Below are 16,191 nucleotides of genomic sequence, written 5' to 3'. Positions count from 1 at the left end.
AGCCCAAGAATACTGTGAGGCAAAGATCATTGTGGCTGGGTACCACCTAAACCCTTCTCTAAATATCCCAGTATGTGTCTAATATCTCTTTCCTGACTGAAACCACAACTCAAATTTCTCTACATGCTCTTACCTCTTTGTCTCTTTAGGCATGTTTCTATTTGAATTTTCTACTTATTGTCTTGCTTAATTCACACAGTAAGACCTTCCTGGGATCATTAATTCCATTTAACAAGGAAACAGCTTAAAATTTTCAAGTACTTTGGCCAAAATCTTGCTTCCAGTATGAGACTAAAGAGACCCCCTCAATCGAATACTCCCTCCAGTATTTGAAATGCTTTCTGGATAAGAGATCTAAAAATGAATTGAAGGCAATAATCTTGAAATCTTATTTTGTAAACTAGACTAATATGTAGATACTGTAGATAAGTGCTTAAGTGGCATAATTTAAGGGATGTGTCTATTGAAATATTTTTTCACTCTCCTATCAACATATCTCTAAAAGGTCTACTGTAAAATATTATTGTGGGGCAGCCATCCAGGAATTTCTGCATTTTGTTTTGATTAGGCCTTATATTTTATCAGAAGAGCCATGTATTACCTTGGCCTTATGTTACCAGTTTTATAAATTATTATTTTAAAATTGTTTATAATTAATCCCTAAACTATCAGGTAGTAGAAAGCATACACACATAAATTGATTTTATATGACACAGAAGCTTGAGAAATACCAGAGATCTATACGGTTTTATGCAGTGGGAGTGTTAAACAGTTTGGGAGTATATTTGAAAGTGCCCTATAGAATTGCAGTAACCATAAGAAATTCTGTCCCTACCACAAATTCTACTCGAGTTTACCCTAAGAGCAGAAATGCACTAATAACTCACTTTTTAATGGAAAAAAAAAAAAAAAAAAGGTGAACAGTTGTACCGTTATTATTGAAATAATCTCAAATTGCTTTGAATTACTTCTTTTTTCTTAGTGAAATTAAAGTAGATTGCAACAGTGGTTTGAAGTATTCTGAGGTTAAAAATTTTATAAAACAGACCCTAGCCCATTTTTTAGTAAAAATATATGTAGTTTTTGTCAATGTGTTGAACTGAAAATGTGAACTCTGGGAGATGGTGATGGACAGGGAGGCCTGGCATGCTGCAATTCATGGGGTCACAAAGAGTTGGACATGACTGAGTGACTGAACTGAACTGAACTGAAAATTAGCTTACATGTATCTTTATTTTAATTTTTTTCATTATTTTCTTCCAACTCATTTCTGTAACAGTTCTCTTATTTGGCAGCTTCCCTAATAGATAAAGCTATGGAGTTTTCAAATTCAATAAGCAAGATTGGAAGGGAGACATCACTTGACCACCAAAGGACCTCAGATCTTAGCTTATGGCAAGTTTTTAGAGCCATCAATCTTCTAAAGCAGCCAGCAGCTTGGAGTTCTTTTGTAGCTGCCTGGGATAGGTGCTAAGTTATTAGTGTAAAACAATACATTCTGGAAATTTTTCAGCTCTTTACTGTGAAGTTCAAAGTATGAATGCACTCATTTGTTCAAGGTATCTCAGGGGAAAGAGACACACAGAGAGAGAGAAAGAGTGAGAGAAATGAACACAGTTGTACATTGCATACTAGGATTCCTTGTATGTGACATTTAAAGCACACTGTTTTGAATGATGATTAATAAACTTTCATGAAGCCCCCTGAAACAGAAAAAAAAGAAAAGCCATGTTAACCCGGTCTCTGCTGTCAGAGCTGTTGTTCAGTTTTAGTGTTCAGCCTGTCTGAGTTCTTATCTTGGTAGTTGAGCATGGATTTTTCTATTAGACCATGGATTATCTATTAGATAATAGATAGTCTATTATCTATTAGATTTAGGTTGTGGAACAGACTTCAGTTGGGACAGACTTCAGAGAGGGTAGAATCACAGATATTCTCACAAAATGCCCGATTCCTCTCCCTCAGCCAATTGTCTCTGGTCTTCTCTTGCCAGTTGTTAATTGTTCTAAGATTGGAGTAATGAGACTAAGTAAGATTTATATCCCATCATTGGAGACTGGTTCTCTCCCTCCCTCCCTCCCTCTCTTCCTGCCTTCTTTTCCTCCTTCATCTCTTCTTTTCTTCTTCTTACTCCTCCTTTTTCTCTTTCTCCGCTCTCTCTCCCTCCCTTGTGTCTCCTCCTCCTTTGTCCTGTCCTCCTTTCTCTTTCTTTTTTTCTTCCTTGCTAAAGGAAGAAAAGCCCCAATTACAATGTTTTTAATTGAACTAGAGAAGCCCCAATTACTTTTGTCAGCCATTCTAGGACCACTAAGGAAAAGTAGTCATGGGATAATAAGCCAGAGAGATGGGATAATTAAGTCTACTGATGACATCTATAAATAATTCTACCTGTCCTGCTTGGACATGCTCTAATGTGAGGGCAGGAATAATCAATATGCTTATTAGTAAAACCACTCTGAGTAGGATTTATTTTAGTTGCAGCTGAAATAATCCACTCTGACACAGAAAACACATGGAAAACAGGTTGATCACAGGCCTGGCATAAGTGACTTTTTGGTCATCCTCTGAATTGAGGTAGAAGCAAGAAAAGTGGAAGTACTAAAAAAAATTGTATGTACTTCAATAAATATCTCAGAGAGATCAGTTTGTTGCAGTGACTGAAATAGAAAAATACATTGGAAATACAATCTTGGGGAAAATATGCCTCCTCCATGCTTGTAGGTGAATCTGTAGTGGCAAGTGTCATATTGTTCTCTAGGAAAACACAGGAGAAGGCAATGGCACCCCACTCCAGTACTCTTGCCTGAAAAATCCCATGGACAGAGGAGCCTGGTGGGCTGCAGTCCATGGGGTCGCTAAGAGTCGGACACGACTGAGCAACTTCACTTTGACTCTTCACTTTCATGCATTGGAGAAGGAAATGGCAACCCACTCCAGTGTTCTTGCCTGAAGAACCCCAGGGACGGGGTAGCCTGGTGGGCTGCCGTCTATGGGGTTGCACAGAGTCGGACACGACTGAAGCGACTTAGCAGCAGCAGCAGCAGGAAAACACATCGGGGACAACCGTTATGCCCCTGCTCCACTCAGGCAGTTCTTCTCTTATCAGTTTAATATATGTCTCTGAATGAGATTTTGCCTGAAAAATAAAGAGGTTTGCAATCAAGTATTAGATTGAAAACTACTATTTAGCAATAAATCTTCATTCTTTGTTTTATGGTAGAACACAATGAGTGTCCAAGTAACCTTACCTTGTGTCATCCATTTCCATCTACACCTGATTCTGGGCAAGGTCATCATTGGTTGTTGTTTTCATTTAGCCTGGCATCACCACCCTTTTCAGGAGAGGATGCGGAAAGAAGTACTAAAAGAAGTACCACCATCACTTCATCTCCTTGTCTTGTCTTCTCCTCTTCATTGCCACTGGGCAAGGACTATCCAAGTTTTCAACTTTCAACACAGATCTTCAACCCACTTACATAGTCAGGTTATTGTTTCCTCCAGGTATAAACTGAACTTTAAGAGTTAAGTTCCCTGGTGGTTCAGATGGTAAAGAATCTGCCTGCAATGCAGGAGACCTGCGTTCACTCCCTGGGTCAGGAAGATCCCCTGGAGATGGGAATGGCTACCCACTCCAGTATTCTTGCTACCGTATTAGAGAATTACATGGACAGAGGAGCCTGGCACTTCATGAGGACACAAAGAGTTGAACATGACCATCAGTTTTTGCATTACACTGTTAGAAAAAAAGTGTTTTTCATATTTTTATAATTACCAGTTCTCTTTTTTTCTTATTTTGAATCTAAGAAGTTTATGTATGAATTTGTTTATTTGTTTACATATTTTTGTGAGATTAGGTGCATAGCAGTTTTTTGTTGTATCCAATAACACAATATATTGATTTTGCTGTTTAAATCAGCAAATTTTCTGCCAAATTATAAAACAGCAATTGTAGCAGAAGCATCAACAGCAACCTTCAGAAAGAGAACAACAAAATATTTGTTCTCAATCCAGGATTTTTATATATAACTCAATTGCTTTGGTAAAATATCTACTGGCAAAGCTGAATCTAAATAGCATTTCGGATGCATCCTAAACAGCTTGCCTGAAGACTGAAGCACACTCTGCTTATATACTTTCTGAAATCTATCTATATTTTATTTTGTCTTGGAAAAAGATTAAAGAATAGAATTATATTAGAACTGGTGGAGGCATGATCCATGCCCCCTTGATTATATTGAAACATTAAAATGTCATCAGCATGTTAATTTTGTCATCTCAACTGCACGAGATTTATTCAGCACTTCTATCTATTACATTACTCTGGAAACACAATTTATTCTGATTGTGGAAATGTCATAGGCAGCAACTAAAAACATCTGGAATTCTTAGTTTAGAAGGAATGCCTGGTTTCAATAATGCTATTTCAAAATTAATTTTATCTATAAAGAAGGCAGGAATCAAACATTTTAAAATTATTCAAATTGAAATATTCATTTGGCTCACCAATTTTAACTGAGAGATCAAAAATCAAAGAAAGAAAAAATTGAGAATAGAAAGCATTATTTTTTAATGGTTAGGGAAATAAAATGATCTCCAATGAAAGTCTAATTTCAGAAAAATATAGTGACCTTTTTTTGTATGTTTGTTTTTCCTCTTCATTATAGCAAGAGAAGCTTGACTACATCTGTGACATATCTAGAAAGTAGATGCAAGGGAGGGAGATGGGTAATTAATCCTAGAAAGACAGAAGGCACAAAAGTGTCATAATGGCACAAAGAACCAGTTTTGTTTCAATGTTTCATGTTTTCCTTTATAAAAATTTGTAAATAGAGTACATTTCTTTGCTGCTGCCAAGGTGAAAGTCACTTGCCTGATAAATTGTATGTGGGGCACTGGGTAAGGAAAGAAGCAAAGGTTGGTTAGTGGTAAATTAGGGATTTTTCTTAGTAAATATACCCATTATTCGTTATCTGAGAAACCCAAGTCCTGAAAGCTCTAAAAACTGAAATAAATGCCCATTGGATAGTAGATACTGACTTGATCTAAAGTGAGGCTATTTATTTTCTTTAACTCATTTACCTGAATATTCATAATTTCACTGCAGAATCAAGAATATGGTCAATTGCAAGGTGCTGCTCCAGACTGTATAGAGAATGCTTTGCAATTCCATTCTAAAATTTGAAAAACTCTGAGATTGAAAACACATCTGGTCCTCTGGTCAGAAAAGTTTCAGATAAAAGAATGTTGGATTGGTAGTAAATTCTAGAGATTTCCCCCTATACCTCCCCCTACCATCACCCAAACAGGTTGTTTCCAGCTTGTCTGGGCCTGACTGTGAGGCATTGTGCTTAAGTCTTAGCAAAATTTTAACTTCAGTTTCCACATTTAGCAGTAAGTTATTTTGGCAAACTGCATGGACAACAAATATATTATTATGCATTGGAGGGTATATATTTAATTTTATTTATTTATATTTTGGCTGTGCTGGGTCCTTGTTGCTGCATGGACTTTTCTCTTGTTCTGAGCAGGGGACTACTTTTAGTGTGGTATGCAGACTTCTTATTGCAATGGCGTCTCTTGTTGCAGAGCACAGGCTCTAGAACATGAGCCCTTCAGTAGTTGAGGTTCCCAGGCTTTAGAGCACAGGCTCAATAGTTGTGGTGCATGGGCTTAGTTGCACCATGGCACGTGGGATATCCTGGACCAAGGACGAACCCATGCCTCCTGCACTGACAGTTGGATTCTTTACCATTGAGCCACTGGACAGGGGAATGAACATATTTAGATGTACTGAAAAGTCATGAAGATAGTACAGAGAATGTCCATATGCCATCACTCTGTTTCCTTAACACTTTCCTGCTAACTTAAAGAAACTGATGTCCTAGACTAGGGTGCTTAAATATCTGTGTTGGTTAGCTAATAAAGTTGTTCTCTTTTCAGTAATTTCCTTATTAGGCTCTGCACACTGTTTATGTTTTTGAACTTTAATTCTTACAGTAAATAAGTGAAAGGGGTATTATTTTTGCACAATTTAGAGAGGACAAATGTTAATTCAGGGAAGAACACTAGCTTGTCTAAGGCAGCAGCTCTTAAACAGTAGACCTAGGTGAATAACTTGGATCCAAGGGGCTCTAAAGCACAGTTGTTTTCAAAGCACACTGTCATCTTCAGCTCTGGCCTGTTGGCCCCTAGTCAGCAGAATTTGTCTTCCTCCCAAAGTTCACAAATAATCTTCTGGCTGAAGGTCAACCCCTCTCATTTCCTTAGGAGAATGTGGAAAGTTGGGAAGAGCGTAATATAGAGTTTAGCACGATGAGAAGAGGCAGAGGTAAAAACTTACTTTGACCACTTCTGAAGTTAATAAACAAGGCCTTTTACTACTTCTTCCTCTGTTTATGCAAAGATACTCCATTAGCATTGACAAACATTCTTTGTCTCCTAAGTGTAAAAGAGAAAGGATGGAGCTTTAGAGGCTGCTTAAAAAAAAAGTTCTACCCTTTTATCTGGAAGAACAAGCTGTAAAATACCCTTAGAAAACCATTTAAGAGGCTGAAAGGAAGAATGGTTGTGAGACTATTGCAGTTTTTGTTTGTTTGTTTTTAACACAGTGGCTTTGTTGATGTCACTCAAAGGCCTGCTGAGAACAGAAAGGGGAGAAATTCTACCTGGAAGCAGCTAGTAGTGGAGCTGAATAAATAAATCTCTCCTCAGAACTTCTTTCTCATTCAGTCCCTACTTCTATACTCACAATTTAGCTCCCATCCTGGTTTGGAGGGATGCCTGGAAGGTGGAGACTGTTTTAGGAAGATGTGTGTGCATTCTGAGTAAAAATCTATAAGTATTTGTCATTACACCTGGTTAAACAGTTCACAGTCATCCTAGAGTTACCCTCTTTCAAACCTCCCAAAGATCTCCTATAAGAAAGCATCATATAGGTAGCAATCCCCAGATGAGCTGTGTTTAGTCATGGCATCACTAGAGTACATGAGAAATCAACTTATAGTATTTCTATTGTAGAAATTGAAAAGTATTCTTATGGTATTTGCAAGTGAAATCCATTGACTATATCAAATATGTATTTCTTCCTGTATTAATTACAGAAACATTGATCAAAAGAAGTTTTCCAGTCTTCAAGTGGCTCTGCAGCTCCTTCCAGTGTGTGCTGCTGTGTCTTCAACACATGGTTTCCAAGGTCACCATGGCAAGGCAAAGAATGCGAGAATCACATTATAGGGGTGTGCCATTCTTGGATGTTGCTTATATCATTCTGTACCATACTACACTGGTCAGATGAGAATTAACATGTGTACCATAATCATGTTACTGAATCCAAGCTTGGTCTGCCTGCCACACAATAGGCCAATAATCAGGAGATGAGATACTGAGGCAAGAAATGGCAATTTTAATTGGAAAGCCAGGAGTCTGAGAAGATGGTAGGCGGGCTAGGGCCCTCGGGTACCATCTTATGCGGTCTGGATGCCAGTTTCTTTTATAGGACAGGGACGGGGAGGAGATGAGGAAGTAAAATAAAAAGGCAATTAGTCTTGCAAAATATCTCTTGCTTGGCCAGGTTTGGGGAGGGGATGTGGTAATTTCTTCTTTTCTGAAGCTATTCACAGGTGGGCAGGGTCAGAATGTCTCCCTGTGAGCTGAACAAAGGAACTTTAACATTCAGACAGAGCGACAGGTTCCTCAAGACAGGCCATTATATTCGCTTACAGATATAGATAGCATCCTTTCAGGGATTACAATAATAGAAACCGTGAAAAGTAAGGGTGAAAGGAACAGATCCAGCATGGAGTTGGGTTTTGCTCTTCCCTGTTACGTTCAAAAGGAAAAAGCAACTGGTGTGATGAAGAGCTCACTAGTCTCTGCCATAATCAAGTTAAATTCTTATTCATAATTTCTCTGTGGCTCTCAGTTCTATAAAATGATATCTCTCATTCTCCCCTTTATCCAAATTTCTGCTTTCATATTTTTTTCCAACCTCTCTCTAAACTTTCCCTTTCTTTACTTCAGTTTTCTTCTCCCCAAGTTACTGTGTTAGACAGCAGTCCTCTTTCTGCTGTGTCAGCAACCCCACTTCCTGGTTCTGCCACAGCCGCCCTGCCCTGTCTTCCATACCTGGCCAGTCCAATCTTCTGCTTTCCGTACTTTGGTTCCACATGAAAAATACCACCACTACCACTGCCACTACCAGAATCTACTTGGTCCTTATTAGCCTGTTTGTGACCTCAGCCTATCTTAATAATGCCATTTAACTGTCATTGATTTGTGTTCAGTTTACGTTTTCTTTCTTCATGACAAATATGCCAAACCTTTATAATTTTCTTCATCTATTTAACCCTGCCTGCCTTAACTCAGGAAAAAAAAAAAACTACATGTGATGTTCCGCACTTTCTATCTCTAAGTATGTGTATGTGGCCCTGCGTTGTTTCCTAGGGCTCTTCTGCTCAGCTTGCTCCTGGTCCTTAGTTCATTCTTTATCTTTTCTCCATTCTCCATATGGTTCTTCTCCCCATCTGCTGGTTTCTAATTCCATTTGGTATTCTCTCTGTGGAGATAAATTTTGACTCATCCTTCAGATTGCATGTGACATATTACTTTAGTCCACTCTGGTTGCTGTAACAAAATCCCACAGGTTAGTTGGTGTAAAACAAAGAAAATTAGTTTTTCCATATTTCTGGAGGCTGAGAAGTCAGGATGAAAGTGTCAGCAAGGTTGGTTTCATATGAGGCCTCTTCTCTTGACTTGTAGGCAGACACCATCTCATTATGTCCTTGTAGGATCTCTCCTTTGTGTGCCAAAGAGAGAAAAGAAAAAAACAGACAAGATTTCTGGTGTTTTTTCCTAAAAGGGCACTAATCCTATAGAATCAGGGCTCCAGCCTTGTGATCTCATTTAACCTTGTATGCTCAGTTGTTCCCTACTCTTTGTGACCCCATGGACTGTAGCCTGCCAGGCTCCTCTGTCCATGGGGATTCTCTAGGCAAGAATACTGGAGTGAATGGCTGTGCCCTCCTCCAGGGGATCTTCCCAACCCAGGGATTGAACCCAGGTCTCCCTCATTGCAATCGGATTCTTTACCATCTGAGCTACCAGGGAAGCCCCACTTAACCTTAATTATGTCCTTATAGATGCCATCTCTAATTATAACCACATTAGAAAGTTACCTCATCATTGTTTACAATTTCATCATAATAACCAATTGATTCCAGCCGTACACATGTGATCCTTGAAAATAATGTCACATTATAGACTATCTTCATATGTTCAAGTTCAACATATACATTTTGGAAGGATACAAATGCTCAGTCCATCATGATCATCTTGATCTTCACCTTAACAGTGAAGCATTCTTTGAAATGACCCAGGCTGAATCTCTGCCCTTATCCATTTGAATATTATGTTAAACTATCATAATTCTCTTTAAAGTAAATTTCTAATATGTTCTGTTTGGACCATGAGCTAGATAGAGAAAGAAAGCATATCTTTATCATCTTTAAGTCATGTCTATTACTTAGCACAGAGTCTAAACCAGAAGAGGTGCTTAATTGCTTTTTTTTTTAAAATTAAGCCACAAGATCCTGTAAGGTCAACTACATGATCAAAGAAACATTAAATTATGATGCATGTATTTTAAAAGTAAGATGATATATTTAATTTGAATTGTTTTGAAATTGATTCCCTATATATAGGTCATATTCTTTAATGGAATGCTTAATTCAATTTGGTTCTATGATCATTTAAAGAAAATACCATTTGCAAATATCAGATGAGAACATGTAAATTCCTTAAGAACTGAAATAGAAAGATTAAAATATATGGTTCCATTGAGCTTGTATATCCCAAAGGGCTACTAACATAAAACTATTGGTAGGTTTGGAAGCTTATCATGAATTGAGCACAGTATCAGGAGTTACAGCTATTTCTTTCAAGAGGTGTGTGTATTTCAAGCATATGTTTTAAGGCCTTAAAGCTCTATTCTTTCATTGTCATTTTTTAGTCCTGATTTGATCCAAGTATTTTTTTTTCCACAAATTACATATTGGAATTGTAGATTAGACTTTTTAAGCATGCTGTTTGTGATTTTTCTTACTAGTTCATCAACCCCACAGTTGTCAGAAAGGCATTTTCACATGAAGTTTAATTTCTGCAATGAAGGATGAAAAATTATCTTGTTTTATCAATGAGGGAAACTACCATGTTTCTCCATCCCTGTTTTCTGTAACAGCAAAATAATCTCTTGAATTATCTCTATAACATATTCTACATTGTTCTGGCAATGATCTGGCTCCATCCTTTGATAGGAAATAGGGCATGTGTGGCTAGGTATCCAGAGGAATATGTTTACCAATAAATTATCTTCCAAGGTTTTGACACCACCATCAGTTATGCCAGATGCAAATCATTTACTCTCTGTCAGTTCAAATTCACAGTCTTGTTTGGATGGCTTAAATCTATGCTGGCACCAATCTACAGCAAGCAATATCGCTCAACTTTTGAGTTGAAAGCATAGACAAATGTATACAGTGCAGAACATGGAAATAGTACAGTACATACTGGATTTTGGTAAGTGTTATTTAATGTTTATATAGCATGAGATTGTCAAAGGAATAGTGACATTTCCTATTAAAGAAATATCCTTCCACAATGGTAGACACAATTCTTTGACATGGAGTTTTAAGAGGATAGTCATGTTCTGTGTGGCCCACAACTCTGCCAGATCTCATGAAGTCAAAAATGAAGCTTTGAGTAAATACCTCGGGGAAATGCCAAATGAAATCTTGGCATCTGGGAATTTAATAATAATAGCTTCAATGCTACAATATTTCACAGAGTTTAGCATCATTTTTATAGACTCTGAACTGGTGGATGGCCTCAAGAGTAAAAACGATCTAATTTTTCTTTATTACTTTCTACTCATGAATTAAAGCAGATCATGATACCTAAAAAGAAGATTGTAAAACCATTTATTTCTTGGCTCTTGCCATGAAAACAGCTGAAGTAAACCAAGTTGACTCATATTTTCACTTACTGAATAGGTATAATTAATATTTGTAGAAAATCACAGCAGCATTTAAAAAAATAAACTAGAGGAGAACAATAAGATTAAGATCCCAGGTTACTGAGTTAGAAAACCTAGATTTTAATATTAGTTTCACTGTTTAATAGCAGTATTGATCTTTCTAAGCCTAAGTTTTCTAATCTATAGAATATGAAGGGTATTACCTAACTTCTAATGATGATGTGTTGATGTAAAGCATGTGAAGTATAAGCATATATGTATATATGTTTATAACAACTGGCAACTGTCACAAATATACATGAGGTCATAAGGACCTTAATTAACTGAGCTGAGTAATCATGAAAGTCAATTGGCTTTAAAAAAAAAAAAAAAAAGGAATTCTGCCTTCTCATGGATAGAACAGATCTTAACTTATTTAATAATCTTTGGTCTTCTTTGACACTGACCTTTTCTTCCCAGTTAGATTTAAATTGTGTAATTACTCCTACTTAAAATTTTTCTTAGAGACAAGATTTAAAGAATATCCCAAGAACCAACAATTAGGAAAAAAAAAAAAGTTTCTGCCACAAAATAATTGTATTACTTAAACCTTTTCATATGCTTTTGTATAAAGTGGTGAAATAAAATAAATGACCCTAGAATTATGTCAGAATCCATGTATTTATGGCTTAAGGTCATTTTGCTTTGCTTTCGTCTAGTTGTTTATCAAACAGGAGAGTGGTTCTTAATCAGGGGAGATTTTTCCCTTCAGGAACATTTGGCAAAGTCTGGAGACATTTTTTATTTTCATGACTGTGGGTAATGAGGGGTGCTACCAGGATCTAGTGGATATAGACTAAGGATGCTGTAAACTTCCAACAATACCAAGGACAGTACCTGCAATAAATTAAGTCAGTCTCAGTTCAGTTGCTCAGTCGTGTCCGACTCTTTGCAACCTCATGAACTGCAGCATGCCAGACCTCCCTGTCCATCACCAAATCCCAGAGTTTACCCAAACTCATGTCCAATGAGTCGGTGATGCCATCCAACCATCTTGTCCTCTGTCATCCCCTTCTCCTCCTGCCCTCAATCTTTCCCAGCATCAGGGTCTTTTCAAATGAGTCAGTTCTTCGCACCAGGTGGCCAAAGTGTTGGAGTTTCAGCTTCAACATAGTCCTTCCAATGAACACCCAGGACTGATCTCCTTTAGAGATATACTGGTTGGATCTCCTTGCAGTCCAAAGGACTCTAAAGAGTCTTCTCTAACACCACAGTTCAAAAGCATCAATTCTTTGGCGCTCAGCTTTCTTTATAGTCCAACTTCTCACATTCATACATGACTACTGGAAAAACCATAACCTTGACTAGATGGACCTTTGTTGACAAAGTAATGTCTCTGCTTTTTAATATGCTGTCTTGGTTGGTCATAACTTTCCTTCCAAGGAGTGAGCATCTTTTAATTTCATGGCTACAGTCACCATCTACAGTGATTTTGGAGCCCCCCCAAATAAAGTCAGCCACTGTTTTCACTGTTTCCCCATGTATTTGCCATGAAGTGATGGGACCAGATGCCATGATCTTAGTTTTCTGAATGTTGAGCTTAAGCCAACTTTTTACTCTCCTCTTTCACTTTCATCAAGAGGCTCTTTAGTTCTTCTTCACTTTCTGCCATAAGGGTGGTGTCATCTGCATATCTGAGGTTAGCTAAATACTGGTAGTACTAAGAAACTCATTTCTACTAGATTTATATGATACAGTGGTGAGTTTTCTCATTTTAGATCTAGTAGAAGTCTGATTTAAAGATACTGGAATATATTTGAGCACATTTTCAGCACCATGCACAGGTGACACATTTCAAGAGGAAGTGTGAAGTGAAATTTTTTCAGTCATGTTCCACTGTTTGTGACCCCATGGACTATACAGTTCATGGAATTCTCCAGGCCTAAATACTGGAGTGGGTAGATTTTCCTTTCTCCAGGGGATCTTCCCAACCCAGGGATCAAATCCAGGTCTCCCACATTGCAGGTGGATTCTTTACCTGGTGAGCTATCAAGGCAGCTGCTGCTGCTGCTAAGTTGCTTCAGTCGTGTCTGACTCTGTTGCGATCCCATAGACGGCAGCCCACCAGGCTCCCCCGTCCCTGGGATTCTCGAGGCAAGAACACTGGAGTGGGTTGCCATTTCCTTCTCCAATGCATGAAAGTGAAAAGTGAATGTGAAGTCGCTCAGTCGTGTCTGACTCTTAGTGACCCCATGGACTGCAGCCTACTAGGCTCCTCTATCCATGGGATTTTCCAGGCAAGAGTACTGGAGTGGGGTGCTATTGCCTTTTCTGCAGCAGCAATCACATGCAAATTAACACTTACTACAGATGATGAACACTCAGCATAAGAAGTTAAGCCATTCTAATTTGAACATATGAAGGTTTAATATTTTATAATTTAACTATTCCTGGTAGGAGACGAATGTCATATACCTGTTGATAGATTATTTTATGCAATCAGGATGCATATTTTCATTTGAGCTAACAGAAAAAATATTTTCTAAATTGAGCCTTGACTCATATCATTTAGTAACCTGAAACAAGAGAGGATCAAGGGAACCACCTATCTTTTCATTTTACAAAAGAGAAAACTATGAGATAAAGAGTCTGCGCAACTTTCCCAAATTGCTAACTTTGTATGCAGAGTTAGGGCCATATTTCCAGTCCAATAAATTAATTAACAATATTTTTAATACTATCATTCATTATAAAGACATTTAAGTTTATCGCACATTATTCATTGAAATTGTTTCTCTTCACCACCAAACTCACACTTACATCTCTTTTTGTATGATTTTTTTCCCCCTCCTAATTTCTTTTAGGTCAGTAGAGCTAACAGTATAAAACCTTAATTTGATACTTTTCCCAAAAGCCTTTCCACAGGTTTTTATGCCAAATCTGACTCCCACAGATTTAAGAGGTGTAGAAAAGCTAGATTAAGCTGTCTTGGGTTGGCTAAACTTCCATTTGGCCAGAGTGTGAAGGAGTCTATGCTACAGAGTTCCTCCATCACCAGAGGAAAAGCTCTTCTCAATTATGCTGGTTTAACTTACAGGGACTTTAGTGATCCACAAAACAAGTGGAATTTAAGATACACATCTTCAGCTCAGTTTGAAAAGGCCTGTGCTTTCAATAACAAAACTCACAGTGACAGTGATGTATGGTTTTCTTTATGAGACCTGAAAACTGATGGATATGTGATCTTATAAATGCTTAGACAAACTAATGCACATAATTATATTTTCCATTTGAAGTCTATTGCTAGGCATTCTAATACAATATCATTAGTTGAAATGGCCACGATGATACAGCTTGGGCAGTTTGTCACAGTAATTACAGGGTGATTATTTTTGACTGGAATAAAGATTTCAGTTTTAGTATGGTGGAAAGCATCATCACAAATTACAAACAGTCTTGGAAAATAATAATAAAACTTTAAGATTTTAATGCATTTTGCGGTGTCATTCTAAAATAAGTTCTCATTAAGGAAAATGTCCATAAATTGGCTAAGTAAATTATTTTTAAAGAGATTAAAATATGACTTTGCCAAAAGGATCCCACTTATCTCATTAATGGTTCCTATGTATAAAAATGTCAACATTAGATAAAATTTGACTGTGGTAAATAAGGCTTATGTCATAATTAACAACCTTTAAAGAAAGGATTTTTTTTTAAGCAGACACAAAAGTATGGCATTTATCTTCACTATTTTCAGAATGGTTGATTAAAGTAGACAATGTCCTAACATCTGTATTGAAAACTATATTAATCAATTGATTAATCATGCAACATTAATCAAAGCCTCCCTAAGTGTTTTAGTATCTGAGCAGCTCTTAGTATTTTCTATCAGATCCCTTTTAAGGTGTCCATTAAAAAGATTAAATTTGGGTGGTAAATATTGAGGGGTTGTGGAACTTGTGGCTTCTCACTGGAAGGTCATAGCCACGGCTCATTAGTGCTACTTTTAATGGGATAAGAAGCAAAAGTTTTGAATATGTGACTAGATCAATTAATCAGTTCTGCAGTTGACTCATTCCAGTAAGCAGTTTAGTATTTGCCGAATCGGCACCATGGCCATCTGGCCGATTTGTCCCTCTGTGGGTTGGCTTAAACCAAAGAATACTTTTTGCTTAAAGAGTTTAAATTGAAGAGCCAATACACTGATGTAGCAATTGGTACTCAATAAATTGGTTTGTAGAAACTAGTCAGAAGTCAGCCTTTATTATTAAGAATGTATTTAAACGATCTAAGTTGTCCTGCACAACAAGTATAAGACTTCCTGTTGCTGGAGTGAATCGTTCACAATCAAATGAATTATTTTGGTGATTAGTGAGATGTAATAGAACCTCATAGTGCACTCGCAAGCTTACTAATCAACTGTAAACTTCCAGGTTGGTGATTTATAATTAGTTAATTCTTAGATTTCCAAATTCTTTTAAATGTAATATTAGTTAGGCAAATTTGTACAGGTAATGTGGAGAATTCAGTATCAAATACAAGCAAAAAATTACTCAATATAGTTCAGAGGAGGAAATTACAATAAACAACTATTTGCCAATAAATAAAATTATTTGTTATATTTTCAGAAGGCACTGCTCTGTTATCTTTTGTGTCCTCTGTCTTTCTAATTGTAAAAAGCAACCCTTTGCACTATACCCATTTATTTTCATGATTTTATAATAGGAAAAGACTAGTAGTCTCTGCTGTTTTGATCTTATAACCCTTTTTGTTTACTTGATGGGGAATAGTTAATTTTCTTTCTGCTATTAAATAAATGGTCATAAAGACATTCAATGAAATTATCCTGTCACTTTTTTCTAGAAACAATTTCATTTTCAAACATAATCCAAACCTATAGGCATTTAAAAACATGGTACTGCCCATCTGTTTTTCCCTGCTGTTGCATAAGGACAGATTATCTTGACAAGACAGTTCTCAGAGTTTGTGCAAGGGACTTTATGATTTGGGCAATGTCTAGCTATTGTTGTTTTGTTGTTTTTTTCCAGCAAAATGATTAGGTGTTTGTTTTGATATCTGCAAATATATCCTAAAGCTTTAACAATAGAAACACATATCTACTTTAGTTATCTAATCTAAATGTAAATGTATGCTGAAGATCTTCAGTCTCAAATGATGCTTTT

General features: G+C 37.0%; 1 long non-coding RNA gene across 12 annotated transcripts in view; it reads left to right on the top strand.

Annotated features, from left to right (window-relative positions):
* The window catches only part of LOC147378299 (uncharacterized), a 677,507-nt gene that overhangs the window by 351,525 nt on the left and 309,791 nt on the right, over positions 1-16,191 (top strand). For 3 of the 12 annotated variants that reach the window (XR_015145828.1, XR_015145829.1, XR_015145818.1), the window contains one exon: positions 7,101-8,514. The exons of the other annotated variants lie outside the window; for them this stretch is intronic. This is a non-coding gene — a long non-coding RNA (uncharacterized LOC147378299). Of the gene's footprint in view, positions 1-7,100; positions 8,515-16,191 lie in introns of those variants that run through there. 12 annotated transcript variants of the gene reach the window in all.

This window comes from Bos grunniens, chromosome 2 (assembly GCF_055505025.1).
Source record: "Bos grunniens cultivar Pamir isolate PY7600 chromosome 2, Bosgru_T2T1.0, whole genome shotgun sequence".
NCBI classification, from domain to species: domain Eukaryota; kingdom Metazoa; phylum Chordata; class Mammalia; order Artiodactyla; family Bovidae; genus Bos; species Bos grunniens.
The sequence above is the reverse complement of the archived record's forward strand: the minus strand, read 5'-3'. Positions and strand labels throughout refer to the sequence as shown.